The sequence below is a fragment of the Meriones unguiculatus genome, chromosome 8 (genome assembly GCF_030254825.1).
Source record: "Meriones unguiculatus strain TT.TT164.6M chromosome 8, Bangor_MerUng_6.1, whole genome shotgun sequence".
Lineage (NCBI taxonomy): Eukaryota > Metazoa > Chordata > Mammalia > Rodentia > Muridae > Meriones > Meriones unguiculatus.
The window spans coordinates 53201853-53225024 of NC_083356.1; positions in this window are offsets into that span (position 1 = coordinate 53201853).

Below are 23172 nucleotides of genomic sequence, written 5' to 3' on the forward strand. Positions count from 1 at the left end.
CCAATGAGATGGCAGTAACAATGGCGGCTGTAATTCCAAAATCCCTTTTCTGTCTGAAGAGAGTCATAGCGTGAGGGGCATCAACGGGCATAGGCACCCAGCAAGGCATGCGAGTAACCAGCTAGTAAATTTACTAGCATTCCAGCATTGGGCAAAAAAGCAAGTATCATTACCACAATTACTTGGCTCTATCTGGCTAATAATGAATAAAAATGGGGGATATAGACAAACAGGTGTGGGCTTATAGGAAATATTATGAGAAGCCTTAACCCCCTCGTTGGAACATCCTGCATCAGTTCTAGAACTAGCAGTGGTGGTGTCCGAGGTCTGAGTAGGTTCAGGAGACCATTGCCCCCAGGGGCGAGACGTGATCCATGTAACTTGACTAACTCCATGTTTTCCTCCACATTTGAAAGTCATTTAAGGTTCTTAAATTATTTTTTCCCCTTTTTTTAAAAATTTTTCATCAATTACACTTTATTCATTCTGCACCCCCCCATAAGCCCCTCCCTCCTCCCCTCCCAATCCCACCCTCCCTCCTCCCTCTGGAACACACAACTTTTAAAGAAAGAACAGATACACATAGTTATTACTCCATAAGATTGTTTTGTGGGTTTACTTTGCTGGTCTTTGTAATTCATAAGGGTGGTCTATATTTCAAGTAATTCTCTAGTTATAACTAGAAAGTTTCCATTCAAGCTACTCTGAACCACAGACATTGCTCTTGTTAAGACATGGAATTCCTAAAGTTCCAACTATATTTTCCTCTGTTGGGGTCAACTACTTTTTTCAAGAAACTCTTCTAATACCAATCCCTTTATTATTATAACTTTGGAAGTCATTAAATATTTTAGAAAACTTAGTATCTTGTAAACTATAAGTACAATGTTAAATTTAAAAGTTTTTGAACCTGTGTAACACTGTTTTATAGTTCCAGGGACTTTGAGAACTGTATTTGTCTTTTTTTGATTCACTAAGATTTTGCCTAATGGCATAATAGAAGCACATGTGAACTATCATGGTACTCCAGTGGATTATTTTTCAACATTTCTTTTTTCTTTTCTATTGTCATTCTAGAAATGCAATTCTTACATTTTTATAGTCTCTATTTTTGTGATCTATTACATTTCTTTGATGGTCAAAATAATTGACACTAAAGTGAACATTAGATATTGTGTATTTTTTTTCCTTTCTTTTTGCTACTATTTTAGGTCACATATTTGTGATGTGATGCCTAGACATGCTTTATAGAGGTCCTTATTTGTTTTTGTCCTTTATAACTTAGTGAACATGTCATTTTCTTTATTAACTTCACTTTTTAAAAAATTTTTATTTTATTTCACTATTTTGTGTGTGGGTGTTTTGCATACATATATGACTATGTATCATGTGTGTGCCTCATGCTGACAGAGACCAGAAGAGGGTGTTGGATTCCTAAGGGCTGGAGTTACAAACTCTCATTAGCTGCCATGAGAAGCTGAGGATGGAACCTCCAGAAGAACAGTAGTGTTTGTTAGCTGTGAACCATGGCTCTAGCTATTATTTTTAATTTTTTTCATTATTGCTACTGTGATGATGATGATGATGATGATGATTATTATTATTACAGTTTTTTCACTTTGTCTCCTGTCTGTATTGCCTACCTTATCTTCTCCCTGTCCTACCCTCCCTCTCTGTATCCCTGCCCCCATTTCTCCTCTAGTTCACTGATAGAGGAGGCACTCCTCCCCCTACAATCTGACCCTAGCCTATCAGATCCCATCAGGACTGTCTGTGTCCTCTTTCTCCATGGCCTAGTAAAGCCACCTCGCCAAGGGTAGGTGATCAAAGAGCAGGCAACCGAATTCATGACATTGACTGCCCCTGCTCTCCTTACTAGGGAACCCACATGGAGACTGAGGTAGCTTTGGCTACCTCTGAGCAGGAGTTCTAGGTCTTCTCAATGCATGGTCCTTGGTTGATTCATCAGTCTTGGCAGGCCCCAATGGGCCCAGAATTCTTTGGCTCTGTTGTTCTCCTTGCAGAAACTCCTGTCCTTCCATGTTTTTCTGTCTTCCCCTTCCATAATATTCCCTGCACTCTGCCCAAAGTTTGGCTATGAGTCTCAGCATATGCTGTGAAATCCTGGTGGCTAAAGTCTTTCAAAGGCTCCAGTCCTGTTACCTGTCTTCTCCCACTTCCATGTCTATTCTGTTTGCTCTTCTAAGTCAGGATTGAGCATATTCCCTAGCCTCCTCCTTGTTGTTTAGCTTCTTTAGGACTATAGATTTTAGTATGTTTTTCCTATATTATATGGCTAATACCCACTTATAAGTCAGTATGTTCCATGGGTGTTTTTTCTGGCTCTAGGTTATTTCACTTACTATGATCTTTTCTAGTTCCATCCATTTGCCCAAAGTGGTCTTCCCTGGAAACTCCTAACCAGGAATCATACTTAAGTGATCTTCACTTTCCTTTCTACTCTCCAATTTCCCTAGTCTTATTCCCATCTCAGTAGTAGATGAACTCTTGTGATCTCACCTTCCTCTCTGTCTCCATTCAAGAAGGACTAAGTAGATACTCTTCTATAGTCTTCCTTCTTCACGCTATTCTTTTGTCTCACTTGCCAACACCAAAGCCACTCTTCCCCTGGAAAACCATGGGCCATGCCAGTCAAGGAATCAGATATGCCATCTTCATTCTCTGCTCTGTCCTCCAATTCCATTTCCCCACTAATATTCACTAGACTTCTGGCAAACAAACTTCAGGGCCAGTCTTCCCTCATTTCTTCTGTTCCTTGTGCATTCCACAGATTCTTGTGGTAGATCCAACTTTCATTCTTGTGGTCCCTATCAAGCTCTAACCTTGTAATCTATCCCTAATCCTGTCTGTAAGCTCACAACACATTTAAACAAGTTCTATCCAGAACCCCAGTGACACAAATGGCAGGGAATCAGAAGTACCAATAAATTCAAATCACCATATTCTTCCTAAGATCTAGGCAGGGCAACAGAAACAAAGGACTAGAAAACTTATGTAACAAAAACAGATATCAACATCAAGAATTTCAGTCATCCCAAACCCAGATGCCTAAATAAAAATGTAAACATACAATCAATAACAGACATATAATATTAATCCACTCGAGTTAAGCTACATTAGGCCATGAGAAATCCAATATGGCTGAGGCATTTGCCAAACTAGGTATTTTGAATGTAGTCAAGGATCTTAAAGAAGAAATTAATAACTAAATTAACAAAATGTATGAAAACACAAACAGTACAATGAATTGAAGAAAACTGTTCAAGGTATGGACTAGAAAGAGAATATGTAATGTAGCATTTGTAAAATATTCTTGTCAATATTAACTAGTAAAATTTTGATTTGTACAGTTTTAATTGGTTAAAATGATTTCATTGTAACATCTACTGCTATAGATGAATAGTTAGTTCAGATTTAAAGAATGGTGGAGAAATAGTGCATGTAATCCTTTTACAAGTGCTGAGAGTTTTGTATGTTTTGAAAAGAGTAATTTAACATTTGGGTGCCAAGATGTGTTTTCTCAGAGTCCATTGCCAGCAATGGGCAAACCTGGAGACACTGGAATGGAGTATTAGCAGTACACCTAACAGTGAGGTGAATAACTTTGAAATAAAGTTTTAGATAAATATTTTTTAAAAAATCCCACAAAACTTGTACTAAGTGAAAATTTGAAATGAAAAGTTTAGGAACTAGATCAGAAATCTCATAGACAAACCTCACCAACAGAGTACAAGAGATAGAGGAGGGAATCTCAGACTTTTGAAGGCAAAATAGTAGATACCCTGACAAAGAAAATGTCATATGTAAAGGGGGGAGGATAGGGAGCAAGCACAAAACATCTCTAAAATCTGGGACACCATGACCAAATCCATGAATAACAGGAATAAAATAAAAGGCACAGAAAATGTTTTTAACAAAATCATAGAAGAAAATTTCTTTAACTTAAAGAAGAAGGTATATTTCATGGTAAAATAAAAATACAGGAAACCAAAATGGATTACTGGAAAATATATTTCACATGATACATAAAATCAAAACATGAATACCTATATGAAAAACAACAAATAAATAAATTGAGAGATGTTGTATAAGTAACTTAACAGTGTGCCTGGAATCTCTAGGACAAAGATTAAGAATATATCCTAAAGGAACAAACAGTATGAAATAATAAAATTTGGGGCTGAAATTAATAAAAGAAAGCACAAAACAAAACAACAACACAACAGTACAAAGAATCAATACAACAATTTATTGGGTGTTCGAAGAAATTAGTAAGATTAAAAATTGCCTTAGCCAAATAAATGAAAAAGCAAAGGGAGAGGATAAAAATTAACAAAACAAGAAATGAAAAAGAGAACATCACAATAGACACGGAGGAAATACAGAAAATCGTAAGAACATACCTGTATAAACCAGTAGTTAAAAGTATCTCAAAGGGACTAATATCCAGTATATACAAAGAACTAAAGAAGCTGAAAAGCAGCAATCCAAGTAATCCAATTAAAAAATGGGGAACAGAGCTAAACAGAGAATTCTCGACAGAGGAATATCGAATGGCAGAAAAACACTTAAAGAAATGCTCATCCTCATTAGCGATCAGGGAAATGCAAATCAAAACGACCCTGAGATATCACCTTACAACCATCAGAATGGCCAAGATGAAAAACTCAAGCGATAACACATGCTGGAGAGGTTGTGGAGAAAGGGGAACCCTCCTCCACTGCTGGTGGGAATGTAAACTGGTACAACCACTCTGGAAAGCTATCTGGCGCTTTCTAAGACAAATAGGAATAGTGCTTCCTCCAGACCCAGCTATACCACTGCTAGGTATATACCCAAAGTTTGTTCAAGTACACAAAAAGGACACTTGCTCAACCATGTTTATAGCAGCTCTATTTGTAATAGCCAGAACCTGGAAACAACCCAGATGTCCATCAACGGTGGAATGGGTACAGAAATTGTGGTATTTTTATACAATGGAATACTACTCAGCAATCAAAAAGGAGGAAATCATGAAATTTGCAGGCAAATGGTGGGATCTAGAAAAGATCATTCTGAGTGAAATATCCCAGAAAGAGAAAGACAAACATGGGATATACTCACTTATATAGACCTATAAGATATGATAAACATAATGAAATCTATACACCTAAAAAAGATAATCAATTGAGCGGACATGGGGTAAGATGATCAATCCTCATTTAGAAAGACAGATGGGATGTGCATTGAACGCATGACAGGAGTCTACTGAGCGCATCTGAAAGACTCTAACTAGCAGTGTTTTCAAAGCAAAGACTCATGACCAAACCTTTGGCAGAGTACAGGGAATCATAAGAAAGAAGGGGAGTTAGTCTGATGGGGAAAGGATAGGAGCTCCACAAGGACCAAATATATCTGGGCACAGGGTCTTTTCTGTGACTGACATTCAACCAAGGACCATGTATGGATATAACCTAGAACCTCCACTCAGATGTAGCCTGTGGTAGCTCAGTAACCAAGTGGTTTCCCAAAGTGAGGGGAACAGGGACTATTTCTAACAGGAACTCAATGACTGGCTCTTTGGTCTCCCCACCCCCAAAGGGAGGAGCAGTCCTGTTAGGCCACAGAGGAGGGCTTTGCAGCCAGTCCTGAAGATACCTGATAAAACAGGATCAGATGAATGGGGAGGAGGTCCCCCCTATCAGTGGACTTGGAAAGGGGCACGGTGGAGATGAGGGAGGGAGGGAGGGACTGGGAGGGAATGAGGGATCGGGACATGGCTGGGATACAGAGTTAATAAAATGTAACTGATAAAAAAAATAAAAAATAAAAAAAATAAAAGTATCTCAAACAAACAAAAAATTCCAAGGCAATATAGTATTAGTGCAAAATGCTACTAGAATTTGAAAGAACAATTACTGTAATACTTCTCAAATTATGTCACAAAATAAAAACAGAAGGAATATTGCCTATTTCTTTTTATAGAACCACAATAACCTGATACATAAGCAACCAACTTTGAAATGAATGAATGAGAATTGCAGAACAATTTTCTTCTTGAATGTAGGTAAGAAAATTTCTCAGAAAATAATTGCAAACTGAATTAAGAATATCTCAAAAATATTATACACTTTGGTCAAGTAGACTTATTTTAGAAATGCAGGAGTGGTTCAACATATGTAAATGAATAAATGAAATACTCCACATAAACGAACAATAGAACAAAAATGACATCATCATCTTGTTGGATTCAGGAAGGTCTTTAAAGGGGATCGGGGGATGTCTTTGACATGGACTCAGTGACTGCTCTGTGTTCACCTTCCCCTGAGAGGTGCAGCCTTGCCAGGCCACAGAGGAAGATGACACAGCCAGCCGTGAGGAGACCTTACAGGCTAAGGTCAGATAGAAGGGGAGGGGGAAAGAAGTGGGAGGGTAGGTGGGACTAAGAGTGGGATGAAGGAGGGGCTACAGAGGGCATAAAAAGTGAATAAATTATAATAAACAAATAATAAATAAATAAACAAATAAATAAATTAATTGGCTGGATCTTGGGGAAGCGATATTCCTAGTTGTCTGAGAAAGCACCAGATTGATTTCCAGAGTGGTTGTACAAGTTTACATTCCCACCAGCAGTGGAGAAGGGTTCCCCTTTCTCCACAACCTCTAAGCATGTGTTGTCACTTGAGTTTTTGATCTTGGCCATTTTTATGGGTGTACGGTGAAATCTCAGGGTTGTTTTGATTTGCATTTCCCTAATGGCTAATGAGGTTGAGCATTTCTTTAAGTGCTTCTCTGCCATTCGATATTCTTCTGTCGAGAATTCTCTGTTTAGCGATGTTCCCCATTTTTTAAGTGGATTACTTGGTTTGCTGCTTTTCAGCTTCTTTAGTTCTTTATATATACTGGATATGAGTCCTCTGTCAGATAAAGGGTTGCTGAAGATTCTTTCCCAATCTGTAGGCAGTCGTTTTGTTTTGATGATGGTGTCCTTTGCTTTACAGAAGCTTTTCAGTTTCATGAGGTCCCATTTATTCATTGTTGCTCTTAGAGTCTGTGCTGTTGGTGTTCTGTTCAGGAAGTTGTCTCCTGTACCAATGAGTTCTAGGGTATTCCCCACTTTTTTTTTCTAGCCGATTTAATGTGTCTGGTTTTATGTTGAGGTCTTTGATCCACTTGGACTTCAGTTTTGTGCAGGGTGATAAGTTTATTTATTAATTTATTAATTTATTTTTATTTTTCTACATGTAGAATCCAGTTGGACCAGCACCATTTGTTGAAGATGCTATCTTTTTTCCACTGTATGGTTTTGGCATCTTTGTGAAAGATCAGGTGTCCATAAGTGTGTGGGTTTATTTCTGGGTCCTCTGTTTGGTTCCATTGATCCACCATTCTGTTTCTATGCCAGTACCATGCAGTTTTTAAAACTGTTGCTCTATAGTACAACTTACGATCAGGGATGGAGATACCTCCAGAAGATCTTTTATTGTAGAGGATTGTTTTAGCAATTCTAGGTTTCTTGTTATTCCATATGAAGTTGAGAATTTTTCCTTCCAGGTCTGTAAAGAATTGTGTTGGCAATTTGATGGGAATTGCATTGAATCTGTAGATTGCTTTTGGTAAGATGGCCATTTTTACTATGTTAGTCTTGCCAAGCCATGAGCAAGGGAGTTCTTTCCATCTTCTGATATCTTCTTCTAATTCTTTCTTCAGAGACTTAAAATTTTTTTCATACAAGTCTTTGACTTCCTTGGTTAGGGTTACTCCAAGGTACCTTATGTCATTTGTGGCTATTGTGAAGGGTGTTGTTTCCCTAATTTCTTTCTCAGCCCTTTTGTCTTTTGTATACAGGAGGGCTACTGATTTTTTTGAGTTAATTTTGTATCTGGCCACTTTGCTGAAGCTGTTTATCAGCTGTAAGAATTCCCTGGTTGAGTTTTTGGGGTCACTCATGTATACTATCATATCATCTGCAAGTAGTGATAATTTGACTTCTTCCTTTCCAATTTGTATCCCCTTGATCTCCTTCAACTGTCTTATTTTTCTAGCAAGGACTTCCAGAACTATGTTGAAGAGATATGGAGAGATTGGGCAGCCTTGTCTTGTCCATGATTTCAGTGGGATTGACTTAAGTTTCTCTCCGTTCAGTTTGATGTTGGCTATAGGCTTGCTGTATATTGCCTTTGCTATGTTTAGATATGTGCCTTGTATCCCTGATCTCTCCAATACTTTAAACATGAATGGATGTTGGATTTTGTCAAATGCTTTTTCAGCATCTAGGGAGATTATCATGTGGTTTTTTTCTTTCAGATTGTTAATATGGTGGATCACATTGATGGATTTCCGTATATTGAACCACCCCTGCATACCTGGGATGAAGCCTACTTGGTCATGGTGGATGATATCTTTGATGTGTTCTTGTATTCGGTTTGCAAGTATTTTGTTGAGTATTTTTGCATCAATGTTCATAAGGGAGATTGGCCGGAAATTCTCTTTCTTTGTTGCGTCTTTGTGAGGTTTAGGTACCAAGGTGACTGTGGCTTCATAGAATGAGTTTGGTAATGTTCCTTCTGTTTCTATTTTGTGGAATAGTTTGAAGAGAATTGGTGTTAGCTCTTTTTTGAATGTCTGGTAGAATTCTGCACTGAAGCCATCTGGTCCTGGGCTCTTTTTGGTTGGGAGACTTTTGATGACCGCTTATATTTCTTTGGGGGATATAGGACTATTTAATTGATTTACCTGGTCCTGATTCAGCTTTGGTAAATCAAATTGATCAAGAAAATTGTCCATTTTGTTTAGATTTTCAAATTTTCTGGCATATAGACTTTTGAAGTAAGTCCTAATGATTGTTTCGATTTTCTCAGTGTCTGTAGTTATGTCCCCCTTTTCATTTCTGATTTTGTTGATTTGGGTGGTGTCTCTCTGCCTTTTAGTTAGCTTGGCTAAGGGTTTGTCAATCTTGTTGATTTTCTCAAAGAACCAGCTCTTGGTTTCATTGTTTCTTTGAATTGTTTTATTTGTTTCCAATTGATTGATTTCAGCCCTGAGTTTGATTATTTCCAGCCATCTACTCCTTTTTGGTGTGTCTGCTTCTTCTTTTTCTAGGGTTTTTAAGTGAGCCTTTAAGTTGCTTGAATGAGCTGTCTCGAATTTCTTCTTGAAGGCACTTAGTGCTATGAACTTTCCTCTTAGCACTGCCTTCATTGTGTCCCACAAGTTTGGGTATGTTGTGTCTTCATTTTCATTGCGTTCTAGGAAGATTTTAATTTCTTTCTTTATTTCTTCCCTGACCCAGCTGTCTTTTAGTAGCAAGTTGTTCAGTTTCCATGTATGTGTAGGGGTTTTGCTACTTCTGTTGTTGTTGCGGTCCACCTTTAGTCCATGGTGATCAGACAGAATACAAGGGATTATTTTAATCTTCTTGTATCTGTTGAGGCTTGCTTTGTGACCCACTATATGGTCTATTTTGGAGAAGGTTCCATGAGGTGCTGAGAAGAAGGTAAATTCTTTTGTGTTTGGGTGTAAGGTTCTGTAAATATCTGTTAGGTCCATTTGATTCATGACCTCTGTTAGAGATATTGTTTCTTTGTTTAATTTCTGTTTAGTTGACCTGTCCTTTGTTGAGAGTGGGGTGTTGAAGTCTCCCACTATTAGTGTGTGGGGATCTATGTGTGGTTTAAGTTTTATCAATGTTTCTTTCACAAATGTGGGTGCCCTTGTATTTGGGGCATAGATGTTCAGGATTGTGATGTCTTCCTGGTGGAATTTTCCCTTGATGAGTATGAAGTGTCCTTCCCCATCTCTTTTGATTAATTTTGGTTGAAATTCTATTTTATCAGATATTACAATGGCTACCCCTGCTTGCTTCTTGCATCCATTTACTTGGAAAGCTGTCTTCCATCCCTTTACCCTCAGGTAATGTCTATCTTTGTGACTTAGGTGTGTTTCTTGTATACAACCGATTGCTGGGTTTTGTTTACGCATCCATTCTGTTAGTATGTGTCTTTTTATTGGAGAATTAAGTCCATTAATATTGAGAGAGATTAATGACCAGTGGCTGTTAGATCCTTTGAATTTGGGTTGTATTTTCCCTTCTAGTGTCTTCTGTAATGCTGGATTTGTTTGTAGGTACTGTTGAAATTTGTTTTTGTCATTGAATATCTTGTTTTCTCCGTCTATGTGGACTGAGAGTTTTGCAGGGTACAGTAGCCTGGGCTGACATCTGTGTTCTCTTAGGGTCTGCATGATATCTGTCCAGGCCCTTCTGGCTTTCATAGTCTCTGTTGAAAAGTCAGGTGTGATTCTATAGGGTTTGCCATTATATGACCTTTTTCCCTTGCAGCTTTTAGTATTTTTTCTTTGTTCTGTATACTTATGGTTTTGATTATTATGTGGCGGGAGGATTTTCTTTTCTGGTCTAATTTATTAGGTGTTCTATAGGCCTCTTATATTCTTATTGGCCTCTCCTTTAAGTTGGAGAAATTTTCTTCAATGATTTTGTTGAAAATATTTTCTGGGCCTTGGAGAAGGGAGTATTCTTTTTCCTCTATACCTATTATTCTTAGGTTTTGTCTTTTCATATTGTCTTGGATTTCTTGGACGGTCTGTGACAGGAATTTTTTGGTTTTAACATTTTTTTTGACAGATACATCGATTTCTTCCATTGTATCTTCCACACCTGAGATTCTTTCTTCCATTTCTTGTAGCGTATTGGTTATGCTAACCTCTGTAGTTCCTGCTTTCTTCCCTAAGTTCTTTTTCTCCACCATTTCTTCCATTTGTTTTTTGCTTTTTTTTTTTTTTTTTTTTTAATTTTTCCAATTCTATCGTCAGGTCTTGAGCTATTTTGTTGGTTTCCTTCACCTGTCTGACTGTATTTTCATGTTTTTCCATCAATTCCTTCAGCTGTTTGTTTGAACCATCCACTGTTTCTTTTATTTCATTCAGCGATTTAAGCATTTCCTCTCTAAAGGCCACAGACTGTTTGGCTGCAGCTTCCTCTATTTCTTTTCGTATTTGATTTGTTTCCTCTGTTTTCTTCTTCATGAGCATAGATGTTAGGTCATCTCCTTGAATTTCAATTATGCTGGGGTATTTAGGGCTATTTGCCCCTGGATAACTGGGTTCTGGAGATGCCATATTGCTCTGGCTTTTGTTGGTTGAACTTTTACACTGTCCTCTACCCATTTAGCTATCTTAGTTGTTTGAAGTTATTTTCTGGTGGTTCCTGGACTCTTGTAGTGGAGAGAATCCCTTTGGCAGGAAGATGGTTTTTCCTGAAGGAAATCTTCTCAGCTTTTTGGGTATAGTCACTAGATGGCCGGTGTTTTTCAGGAGTTGCTACAGCTCACCTCAGACATAGAGACCTGGGTGGTAACTGTGGACCTCATTAGTCAAGAGGGCTCTCCTCTCACAGGGAGAAGTCCTGGAGACAGCTGCCCTCCTTCTGGGTTTCTTGCTGTAAATTTAGTGATCAGCTGCTGTAACCTGTGTGTCCCGTGGTTTGGTCGGTTTTGTTAGGGATAACTGGTTGCCCCTTGGAGCAGTATCTGGGGTTTGATCTCAGGGTTCCTGGTCTTTTGTAGGTCTGAGGTTGGGGCTCTGTGCCCCTGAACCCAAGAGGTAATCTGTGGCAGGTGAGTACTGCTCTCCTGGTAACAGCAGGCTATCTGGGGCACAGCAATTCCCTGGGTTGGGTCAGTCTGTGGGACCTTTTCCGGGATATACTGGGTTGCCTAAGTCCATCCCCTTTGCTTCATTCCTTGTTCCTTGTGAGGGCTTCTCCAGACAGTGACTCTAAGACTCTGGTGTCTTGGGGCACACAGTTCTGTCTGTAAGGAGTAGTTGGTACAAAGCAGGCCTCTGGGATGGTGGAGCGTGTGCCCGCTTGCTAGTCTGCGTGAGCTGGGTTCCCAATAACTCTGTGCTCCCTGCTTGGGCCCGGATCTGTGATGGCTGGGCGTACTTGCCCGTTTGCGATCTGCGGTCTGCTAGTCTTTCCTCAGGCAAAGCCTAGGTGACCCCAGCAGCACAGTTTCTTCCTTCCCTGTGGGGCCCTCTCCAGAAGGGAATTCCAAGTCTCTTTTGCACTGGGGCGCGCAGCTCGTCTGTACTGGTGAGCTGGGCGCGCAGCTCTCCGTGCGGGGGAGCTCAGTTGTGATGGCAGAGGGTCCCGTGGTCAGCGAGACCTTCCAGGGAAAGACTGGGTGACCATGATCAGACTCGCAACTTTGCTTCCCCGTGGGGTTTTCTTGTGACTTGGGACTCCCAGTCTCAGGCACCCTTGTGCTCACCGGTCAGCCTGGGAAAGTGATCGGGACAAGCCGACTTGCGGCTCCAGTCCAGAGACCCAAAGCCTGTGTTACCCGGGCTCTTAGAGCATCTGCTGATGGTGTTCTCTTCAGGAAGTTGTCTCATGTACCAATAAGTTCTAGGGTCTTCCCCACATTTTCTTCTAACCAATTTAGAGTATCTGGTTTTTTGTTGAGGTGTTTGATCCACTTGGACTTTAGTTTTGTGCAGGGTGATAAATATGGATCTATTTGCATTTTTCTACATGTAGACATCCAGTTAGACCAGCACCATTTGTTGAAGATGCTGTCTTTTTTCCATTGAATGGATTTTGCTTCTTTGTCAAAAATCAAGTATCCATAGGTGTGTGTGTTTATTTTTAGGTTTTCTATTCGGTTCTATCGATCCACTATTCTGTTTCTATATTTCTGTTGTTGTTGAGGTCCATCTTTAGACTATGATGGTCAGATAGATACAAGGTATTATTTCAATATTCTTATATCTGCTGAGCCTTGTTTTGTGACCACCTATATGGTCTATTTTGGAGAAGGTTCCATGAGATGTTGAAAAGTAGGTATACTCTTTCAAATGAGAACTCCCAATTTCTTTATGAAAGTACTTAGTGTTAGGAAATTTCCTTTTATCACTGACTTCATTGTATCTCATATTTTTGGCTGTGTTATGCCTTCATTTTCTAGAAATTCTAGAAAGCTTTTAATTTCTTATTTCTTTCATGACCCAGTGGTCATTGAGTAGAGTGTTGTCCAGTTTCCATGTATTAATAGTCTTGCTATTTTTCTATTGTTGCTGAGTTCTAGCCTTAATCCATGGTGGTATGATAAGATGCCAGGGTTTATTTCAATCCTATTTTGAAATTGTTGAGGCTTATTTTATGATTAAGTGGTCAATTTTGGAGAAGGTTCTATGAGGTGCTAAGAAGAATGTATATTCTTTTGTGTTTGGGTGAAATTATCTGTAGATATATATCCATTTGATTCATGGGGTTTCTTAGTTTCATTATTTTGCTGTTTAGTTTCTGTCTTGATGATCTGCCTATTGGTGAAAATGGGGTGTTGAAGTCTCCCACTGTTAATGTGTTAATTTTAATATGTGATTTAAACTTTATTACTGTTTCTTTTATGAATTTGGGTTCCCTTGTGTTCCGGGCATAGATGTTCAGAATTGAAACATTGTCTTGGTGGATATTTCCTTTGATGAGTATAAAGTGTCCTTCTTCACCTCTTTTGATTAATTCTGATTGATAGTCTATTTCATTAGGTACTAGATGGGTACTCCAGCTTGCTTCTTGGTTCTCTTTTCTTGGAAAACATTTTTTCTACCCCTTTACTCTGACGTAATGTCTATCTTTCTATCTTTATTGCTGCGGTGTTTTTTTTTGTTTTGGTTTTTTTTTTTTTTTTGTATGCAGTAGATTGATGGATCCAGATTTCACATATATTCTGTTAATCTGCGTCTTTTTATTGGGGAGTTGAGGTCATTGATATTGAGAGATATTAATGAACAGTGAGTGCTATTTTGATGTTGGTGGTGGGAGAGATGAAGAGAGAGAGAGAGGAAGAGAGAGAGAGTTTCCTTTTGTTTTTGTTGATGTGGGGTGATTTTATTTCCTATGTTTTTCTGGGTGTAGTTAGCCTCATTGGATTGGAGTTTTCCTTCTAGTATCTTCTGTAAGGCTGAATAGGTATTGTGGATAGGTATTGTTTAATTTTGTTTTTGTCCTGGAATATCTTGTTTTCTCCCTTTATGTTGATTACAAGTTTTGCTGGGTATAGTAGTCAGGGTTAACATCTGTGGTCTCTCAGGGTCTGTAAGATATCTTCCCATCTCCTTCAGGCTTTTAGAGTTTCTTGTAAGAAGTCAGGTGTAATTCTGAAAAGTCTGCCTTTGTATGTGACTTAGCCTTTCCCCCTTGCAGCTTTTAATAGTATTTCTTTGTTCTGTATACTTAGTGTTTTGATTGTTATTTGGCAAGAGGATTTTCTTTTCCTGTCTAATATATTTGGAGTTCTGTAAGTTTCTCATATGTTTATAGGCATATCTTTCTTTAGGTTGGGGAAGTTTTCTTTTATGGTTTTGATAAAAATATTTTTTGGAAAATTGAACACAGGGGTATTTCCAGAGACTCATACTCCAACCAAGTACCGTGCATGGAGATAACCTAGAACTCCTGTACAGATGTAGCCCATGGCAGTTCAGTGTCCAAGTGGGTTCCATAGTAATGGGAACAGGGACTGCCTCTGATATGAACGGATTGGCCTGCTCTTGATCACCTCCCCCTGAGGGGGGAGAAGTCTTACCAGGCCACAGAAGATGACAATGCAGCCACTCCTGATGAAATCTGATAGAGTAGGATCAGTTCCTTCTTCCATTTGATTGTATTTTTCTGTATTTCTTTTTTATATTAATTTTTATTTTTTTATATTAATCACAGGTTATTTACTTTGTATCCCAGCCCTATCTCTTAAGGGATTTATTTTCCTCTTTTAAGACCTCTATCATTTTCATGCCCTCTGATTTAAGATAGTTTTCTTATACTTTAGGTGAGATAGTCTCTCCAGGGCTTACTGTGGTAAAATAATTGGTTTCCGGGTCTGGGTTTTGTTGCTTGTCCTATTAAGCTGGCCTCTAGCCATTTGTTTGTCCCTGGTGTTAGCCAACCTGGCATTAGCAAACCTGATAGTCTGATGGTAGTTGGCCTCTAGGAGTATAGGAGTAGCTGGTGGTCACAGATTGTAGCAGCCTTCTGGGTTTTCTGGGTGATAGCAGATCTCTGAGGATACAGGGAGAACTGGTATCTCTGATAGCTGCCAGTCTCTGGGATTTCAGGTGGGGATGGGGACCAGGATAGAAAGCATGCTGGATGCTGTTGGTCCCTGATGGGTGTTGGTCTCTGCTGTTCCATGATGGTTGCTGCTGCTTCCTCATGGCTGCTGTGCCCCGATAGTTGCCAGTCTTCCAGTATGCAGCTGGAGATGTGGCCTGGGAAAATGGAACAGGCCGAGCAGATTGTGCTTGGGGCATGCTGCTGTTTCCCAGCAGTTTATGGTCCCAGGCAATGCCACAGGCCCATAGGTGAAAACTGGATCACAATAAGGGAGATTGGCCATGGATAGCCTGAGGCAGACCATGCCTGCAGTCCTCTGCATCTTGGTTCTAGCAGGCCGGGAGGGGCTGTTCCCTGATTGTTGCTGGTCCTGGGAAATAGAGCAGTCCTGAAGATGGTGCATGGAAAACACTGAAGTTCCCCAGTGGTTACATGGTCCCAGGAAATGGGGCAAGCCCCCTAAGCAGCACACTGGGGAGGGTTGGGTGTGGATGGACTGTGCTGCAAGCACAGCTGGTCTCTTGCAGTTCAGGAGCTTGGGGAAAGATCCTTATCTGCTGTTCCCTGGAAGTTGCTGGTCCTGGAAATGGAGAAGGCCCAGAAGACAACCCTTTTTGTTTCTTTCAGTTGATATGGTTATATACACAAAAGTCCATCAGGAAATTTCTACAGCAATATACACTTTCAGAAAAGTAGAAGGGTTCCTAGTAAGGGCAGCAGGGACTTTCTATGGCATGAATTCATTGTCAGGCTCTCTGATCACCTCCCATTGACAGGGAAGCAGCCTTACCAGGCCACAGAGGAAGACAATGCAGACAGTCCTGATGAGACTTGATAGACTAGGGTCAGATAGAAGGGGAGGAGGCCCCTCCCCTATCAGTGGACTAGGGGAGGGGCATAGGAGGAGAAAAGGGAGAGAAGGTGGGATTGGGAGGAGATGAGGGAGGGGGCTGCTGCTGGGATACAAATTGAATAAATTGTAATAAATGATAGTAATAAAAAAGAAAAAAAATAAAAGAATAAAAGAAGAAAAACAAAATTAATAACCAGAAATCAGTAGCAGTCCTATATAGACATTGCAGACTGGCTGAAAAAGAAATCAAAGAATGAGATAAACAGCACTTTTCACAATAACCTCAGAAAACACCTGGGGTAACTTTTACCAAGCAAGTAAAAGACTTGAATAATAAAAGCATTATATCATTGAGGATAGAAAGTAAATAAGATGTCATAAAGTGGAAAGCTTTTCCATGCTCATTTATTGGTAGGATTAATATAGTAAAAGTTGCCATTCCACTAAAACCAATCCACAGATTTAATGTAATCCTCATCAATATTCCAGGAATTTTCTTTACAGATCATGAAGAGACTAGTTTTATTTTCATATGAAGATATAAAAGTCCCTAAGTTAGCCAAAACAATCATAAATAATAAAAGAACCATTGTAGATATCATCATCCTGCAGCTCGGTGTACTATAGAGGTGTAGTCATAAACACAGCATGCTATGGACAAAGAAACAATGGAATTAAATTAAATGGAATTTAATTATTATTTAATTATTATTCCAATGGAATTACCAATGGAATTAAATTAAAGATATATATATATATATATATATATATATATATATATATATATATATAAAACACTGTGGACATTTGATTTGTAATAAGAAAGCCAGAAACTCATACTGGGGAAAAAAAAAAGAATAGCTGTAGAATTCATGGTCCTGGAAGGTACTCTGCATGTTTCCAATGTAGAAAGGCAATGATCAAGACAGCTATAAATTCTTTGATCTACTATTGTCGCCTGCCTGCCCAGGCACTAATGCAATAGTGTCACAAAACTTGTGGTTTTTAAGCAGCATATATCTGACTGGATTTAAGGTTTGCTTCATGAAATGGAACCCATATTGACCCTGGTTGGGTGGCCAAGAATCTGAACTAGATAGTCCAAGGATATAAGGAAAAATCAAAGACTGCTATTCTGCTTAAGCAACATTGCAGCAAAATTACTTTCAACTACATTCTGCTATACTCATTAATCAGTGTCTTTCCCAGTCATCATCAGAGAAGCTTCTTAATTTATTTAGATGGGAACAAATGCAAGAGCCCACATCTGAAAAGTGCACAGAGGGCGAAAGAGCATGGAACGATTATTACAAATGGGATGTTTCTAACATTCCCTTTTCTCAAGGCTCAGGAAACCCTCCAGAAGAGTGGGCAGAAAGATTCTAACAGCCAGAGTGCTGGAGGACTCCAAGGAAACAAGGCCATCTAAATACATCAGGCCCAGCACAAGTCACATGAACTTACTTAGATTGTGGCAACAAGCATATTTCTATGCAAGTCAACACCAGATGTGTCCCAGTGTTGAGAAAAGAAATGGACACTGGCCCCCTTCCCTAACCTAGAAACTATCTCCAATTGATAACTACTTACAAAGGAAAAGTCAGTTTTCCCCAAGGGAGTCTCACTGGGGATACAAACCACTTTTACTTTTAAGGCCAGGTCCCATGTTCAAAAGTAGGTAGCCAACACCATTAACTCAATGGTTTATTGGTTGTTTTCTTTCCTTTTTGTTTCATAATACTTTGTCTGGACATTTTCTTTTCCTTACTCTAAAGGTCTTTTATGTATTATATATATATATATATATATATATATATATATATATATATAAAGGTCTTTTTATATTATGGTTTCTTTTTTTTCAATCTTTCTCATTCTCTCTCTCTTTCTCTCTCTCTCCCTCCCTTCAGGGTTTTTCTTCATAGCATGGGTTATCCTAGAACTCAGTCTGTAGACCAGGCTACCCTCTAACTCAGAGTTCACTTAGTTCTGCCTCTAGAGTAGTATGATTAAACACAGGTACTACCACACACCACCAGCTGACAATGTTTTCTGGAGTTTCCATGTAGGTCTATGTTTGTCTCTGCATCTTTGTGTGTTTGTTGTGCTCTTTTGTTTTTGTTTCATTTTGTTGGCCCTTTGTTTTTCTACTCATTTGTCTTTTTCACTCTATTCAGGTTTGTTTGCTTTTATTTTATCTTGTTTTATTATCATTATTCATTCCTTTATATTAGATGCCTATTTTTTTTCTAATGAGTGAGAGCAAGAATGGGTATGGATTTGGGTGAGTGAATATGGAAAGAATATGGTTGGAACTGAGTGAGGGGTAATCATGATTAAAATACTTTGTATGAAAAGATCTATTTTCAATAAAAATATGATAAATACATTTGAATCTATTTGGATTAGGAAAAGGCAGAGGAAGCATGAAGTAATGAGGAAGAGGATCCTCTAAATCCTAAGTAAAGATAGCATTAGTTAATTTGATAAGAGAACATCTTATGTAAGATCAGAAACTATGAGGGTAAAGTGTACAGCCGATGTTAGGAAGAAAAGCAACAGAAACAGAGACCAGGTGAAACCAGATCATATCTGACAGTGTTAGGCCTTGCTATTTAGAGCACACTGAAATAACCTGATTCTGAGAGTGTCTGTGTATATCGTCCTCATTTTATCTGAATGGATTTTCCCACCAACAGTGAGAGTTTCTTTATAAGACTTTATTATTATTATTATTATCATTATTGCTATGTGTGTAGGTGGACGCACATGTGCACAATTATGTGTTGAAAGTCAGAAGACAACTTCAGGATTTGCTTCTCTCCCTCTATTGTGGGATCAGGCCTGTGACCTCAAGTTATCAGTGTTGGCTGGCAAGTGTTTTCCTCTGCTGAGCCATTTTTTCTGGTCCAAGATAATAAGTTTTATATGTACTAGGAAATTACGCCTGTGCTTATCTTGTGTCAGTACTGATAAGTTTCAGAAATTCTGGGAATTATTATGAGCTGTATTTTTTAATTAAATTTCAATTGTTTTTATAATACTTACAGTTTATTTACTTTGTGTCCCAGATGTAGCCCCCTCCCTCACTCCCTCTCAATCCCACCCTCCCTCCCTTATCTCCTCCTTACCCCTCTCTAAGTCCACTGATAGGGAGGACCTCCCCTTCCATCTGACCCTAGCTTATCAGGTACCTTCAAGACTGGCTACCATATTCTCCTCTGTGGCCTAGCAAGACTGTTCCTCCCATGGGGGAGGGGAGAGATCAAAGAGCCAGTCATTGAGTTCATGTCCCAGACAGTCCCTGTTCCTCTTATTAGGGTACCCACCTGGATACTGAACTGCCATGGGCTACATCCAAACAGGGGTTCTAGGTTATATCCATGCATGGTCCTTAGTTGGAGAAACAGTCTCATAGAAGAACCCTGTGCCCAGATATATTTGGTCCTTGTGGAACTCCTGTCCTCTCCAGGTCATACTAACTTTCCCTTCTTTCATATGATTCCCTGCACTCTGTCCAAGGTTTGGTTAAGAGTCTCAGCATCTGCTTTGATATGAGCTGCATTTTGAACTACTTGGTTTCAGCCTCCTTAACTAGTTCATTTTTTAGATGGACTTTAAAGATATTTTCTCCCTAGTGCCTACCCCAGGTGATGAATTGTTAAATAAAGCTTTTGATCTTCAATCCTCCAAATATTATAGAAACAAATCACCTCCTTTTTTACATTTTATGCAGAAAACTTAATTAAAGGCAACACAAATGATCATGGCAGCAAGTTTAACCAGTATTTAAGATGCAAATATAAATGAATATGCATATATACACACACAAGTGTGCATATGTGTGTGTGTTGATTTAATTGTGGAACAGCAATATAATATATTAAAAATGTTCTATAGTTTATGCCCTCTTCTAAAAAATTCAGCAATAATAGTAGAGGCTCCACAGCTGATTTCTTTTCTAATCCTAAGTGATTTTCAAGCACACTTGAATCATAACTTACCTGACATTTATAGTTATTAAAGTAGCAGGTGCTTTGTATGTTACCATTATTGGGAAGACTTTAGAGTTCACTGATGTAAATATGAAAGCATTCACTCTGAGCATGCTGGTAATCTGGTGAGAGAATCAGTAGAAGATGAGCAAATGTAGAACAGTATTACTGTATGTTATGATATGTTTATAGATTCCATTTTGGCAAAGATAAAAGTAGATAAAAAAAGATAAAAGTACAACAATGACTTTCTTAATTATTTACCCACAACTACATAAAAGCCTCATACTCAATGAATAATTAAAACTACAGGTCCTAACTTGAATGTTTAGGGGTAAGAATGTTGAAAATGTTGTGTCAAAAAGAATATTTACATCAGCATATGGATGATAAGTAAAGATTTTCCACAGCAGGGTTTATGTTTCAGAATTTCAAAAATCAGGAGGAGGTCTGTTTACACTCTCAGTTGGAAAAGTTACAGATTTGGGCATCCAAAGACTCCAGGAACCATGTTCTCTCTTCTAACCTTCCTCCATGATGAGCCTTCAGTCAGATCTTTTAACAAGCAGTATTTGCTGCTACAGTCTTCTGAGATTCTGAGAATGCTTCTCTCTCCATAGTTGTGCATCCAATAGTATCTACTTCCAAATCTTTATTAAAAAAAAAAAAACTCACTCTTCTTATCTTACAGCTGGAGGTAATCTCTTTGCCTTCTCAGATCTTATCGGTGCCTCTGCTATGGTATTTATCACCCTATTCTTTGTGAGTTGGTTTTTATTTCTTTTTTTTAGGTTTTTTTTTGTTTTGTTTTGTTTTTTTTTTTTTTTTTTTTTTTTTTTTTTTTTTTTACTTCTCAGACTAGACTATAGATTTTTATCTTTTCAAATGTTCTTGGAAAGTGTGAAAGGGCAGAAAGCTGCATATGGTGTGGTAGTACTGAGTGTGGTACAGAAATTGAATCTGAGAAAATTCCGGAGATCTGAAAAGCATGAACATGCTGGAAAAAAATGGAGCTAAATGGAATCTTTGATAGCATCTTAGAACTTTTCCATTTCTCAGGGGTTCTGTAGCCACATATGGAAAATCATCTCTCAGTTAAATAATTGTTTTGAGCCTGATTCCCCGTTTTCTGTCAGTTTCTCCAGTCTGGAGATAAACTTCAATGATCTATTTAAGTGAAAACTCTAACAAAGGATCTTCAATTTTTCTCACACCAAGTGAACTAGCTAATTGTAATCATAGCATACATTTAATGTGAGAACATATGGAAGAAAAGGATGGAATCTACGTTATTTGAGTTTTCTTTACTTAGCACTGAGTATCTGAATATCTAAAAACACTTCCATATTGTAATAGGTATTTTGTAGATGGACAAATCTCAAATCATAATTTATATTTTTTCTTCTATATACTGTGCTATATCTTACTATATTTGTAAAGATAGGTTGTATTATAATAAAATTTAAAAGCAACATTTTTAAAGCAATATTTTAAAATTAACTCTATTTACATAGAACTTGAAAGGTTATGAGATATCAGGTTTCCATCATTTTACTGGATTTTTGAAAAAGGGATAAATATCACTCACCCACCTAACATTACATTTACTGTAAATTTTAGAAGAAAATTTGAATAATTGGCTTGGCTATTTAAATAAATTCATTTCTTTAATCTGGTCACCATAAATGATTAGCTCTTCTTACTTCAAATGAATTGGAAAACATAATTTCTTAGAGGATCAGATAAGTGGTAAATAGCAGGAATATCCACAAATGGCTACAACATATGCTATATGTATGTATTCATTTGTATAAAATAATTTTGAGTAGAATTTCCTGTAATTATATAAAAAGCCCAAAAAAACAAAACAGGACACAATTATTTTGTTTAATTTTTTTATAATTTATTTTTTAATTAATTACAATTTATTCACTTTGGATCCCCCTCTCTTGTCACATCCTAATCCTACCCAACCTCCCTATGTTAGAGACCCATTCCCCTCTCCAAGTCCAATGAGAGGGGAGGTCATCCTGCCCTTCCGTCTGACCCCAGCCTATCAGGTTTCATCAGTTCTAGCTGCATTGTCTTCCCCTTTGGCCTGGTAAGGCTGCCCCTCCCTCAGGGGAAGATCAAAGAGTTCATGTCATAGACAGCCACTGTTCCACTTACTAGGGAAACCACTTGGACACTGAGCTGCTATGACCTACATCTGTGCAGGGGTTCTAGGTTATCTCCATGCATGGTCCTTGGCTAGAGTATCAGTCTCAGAAAAGACCCCTGGGCCCAATTTTTTTTTTTTTTTGGTTGTGTTGCTCTCCTTGGGGAGCTCCTACCCCTCCAGGTCTTGATATCTCTCCTTTCTTTCATAAGATTCCTTGAATTCTCTCCAAAGTTTGGCTATGAATCTCAGAATCTACTTCGATACCCTGATGGGTTGAGTCTTTCAGAGGCCTTCTGTGGTAGGATCCTGTACTGTTAGCTGTTTTCATCCTCTTCCCATGCCCATCCCATTTGAATTTCTGAATGAGGATTGATCATCTTACCCAGGGTACTTCTCCTTGCTTAGCTTCTTTAGCTGTACACATTTTAGTATGTTAATCCTATATTATAAGTCTAATATCCAGTTATAAGTGAGTGTTTACCCTGTGTGTTTTTCTGTTTCTTAGATACCTCATGCAGGATCATCTTTTCTTTTAATTTTATAATTTTTTTTTCTTCATTTGTTACATTTTGTTAATTATGAATCCCAGCTGTATCCTGCTCCCTTATTCCCTCCCAACCCCACCCTCCCTCCCTCATCTCCTCCCTGTCCCTTTTCAAAGCCACTGATAGGGGAGGACCACCTCCCCTTTCATCTCACCCTGTTTTATCAGGTATCTTCAGGACTGGCTGCAAAGTCCTCCTCTGTGGCCTAACAAGACTGCTCCTCCCGTGGGGGGTGGGGAGGTCCAAGAGCCAGCCAATAAGTTCCTATTAGAAATAGTCCTTGTTCCCCTTATTATGGGAAACCAATTGAGCTAAGATGGGTCACATCTGAGCAGAGGTTCTAGGTTATATCCATACATGGTCCTTGGTTGAGTGTCAGTCTCAGAAAAGACCCTGTGTCCAGACATATTTGGTCTTTGTGGAGCTCCTATCCTTTCCACATCATACCAACTCACCTTCTTTCATATGATTCCCTGCACTCTGCC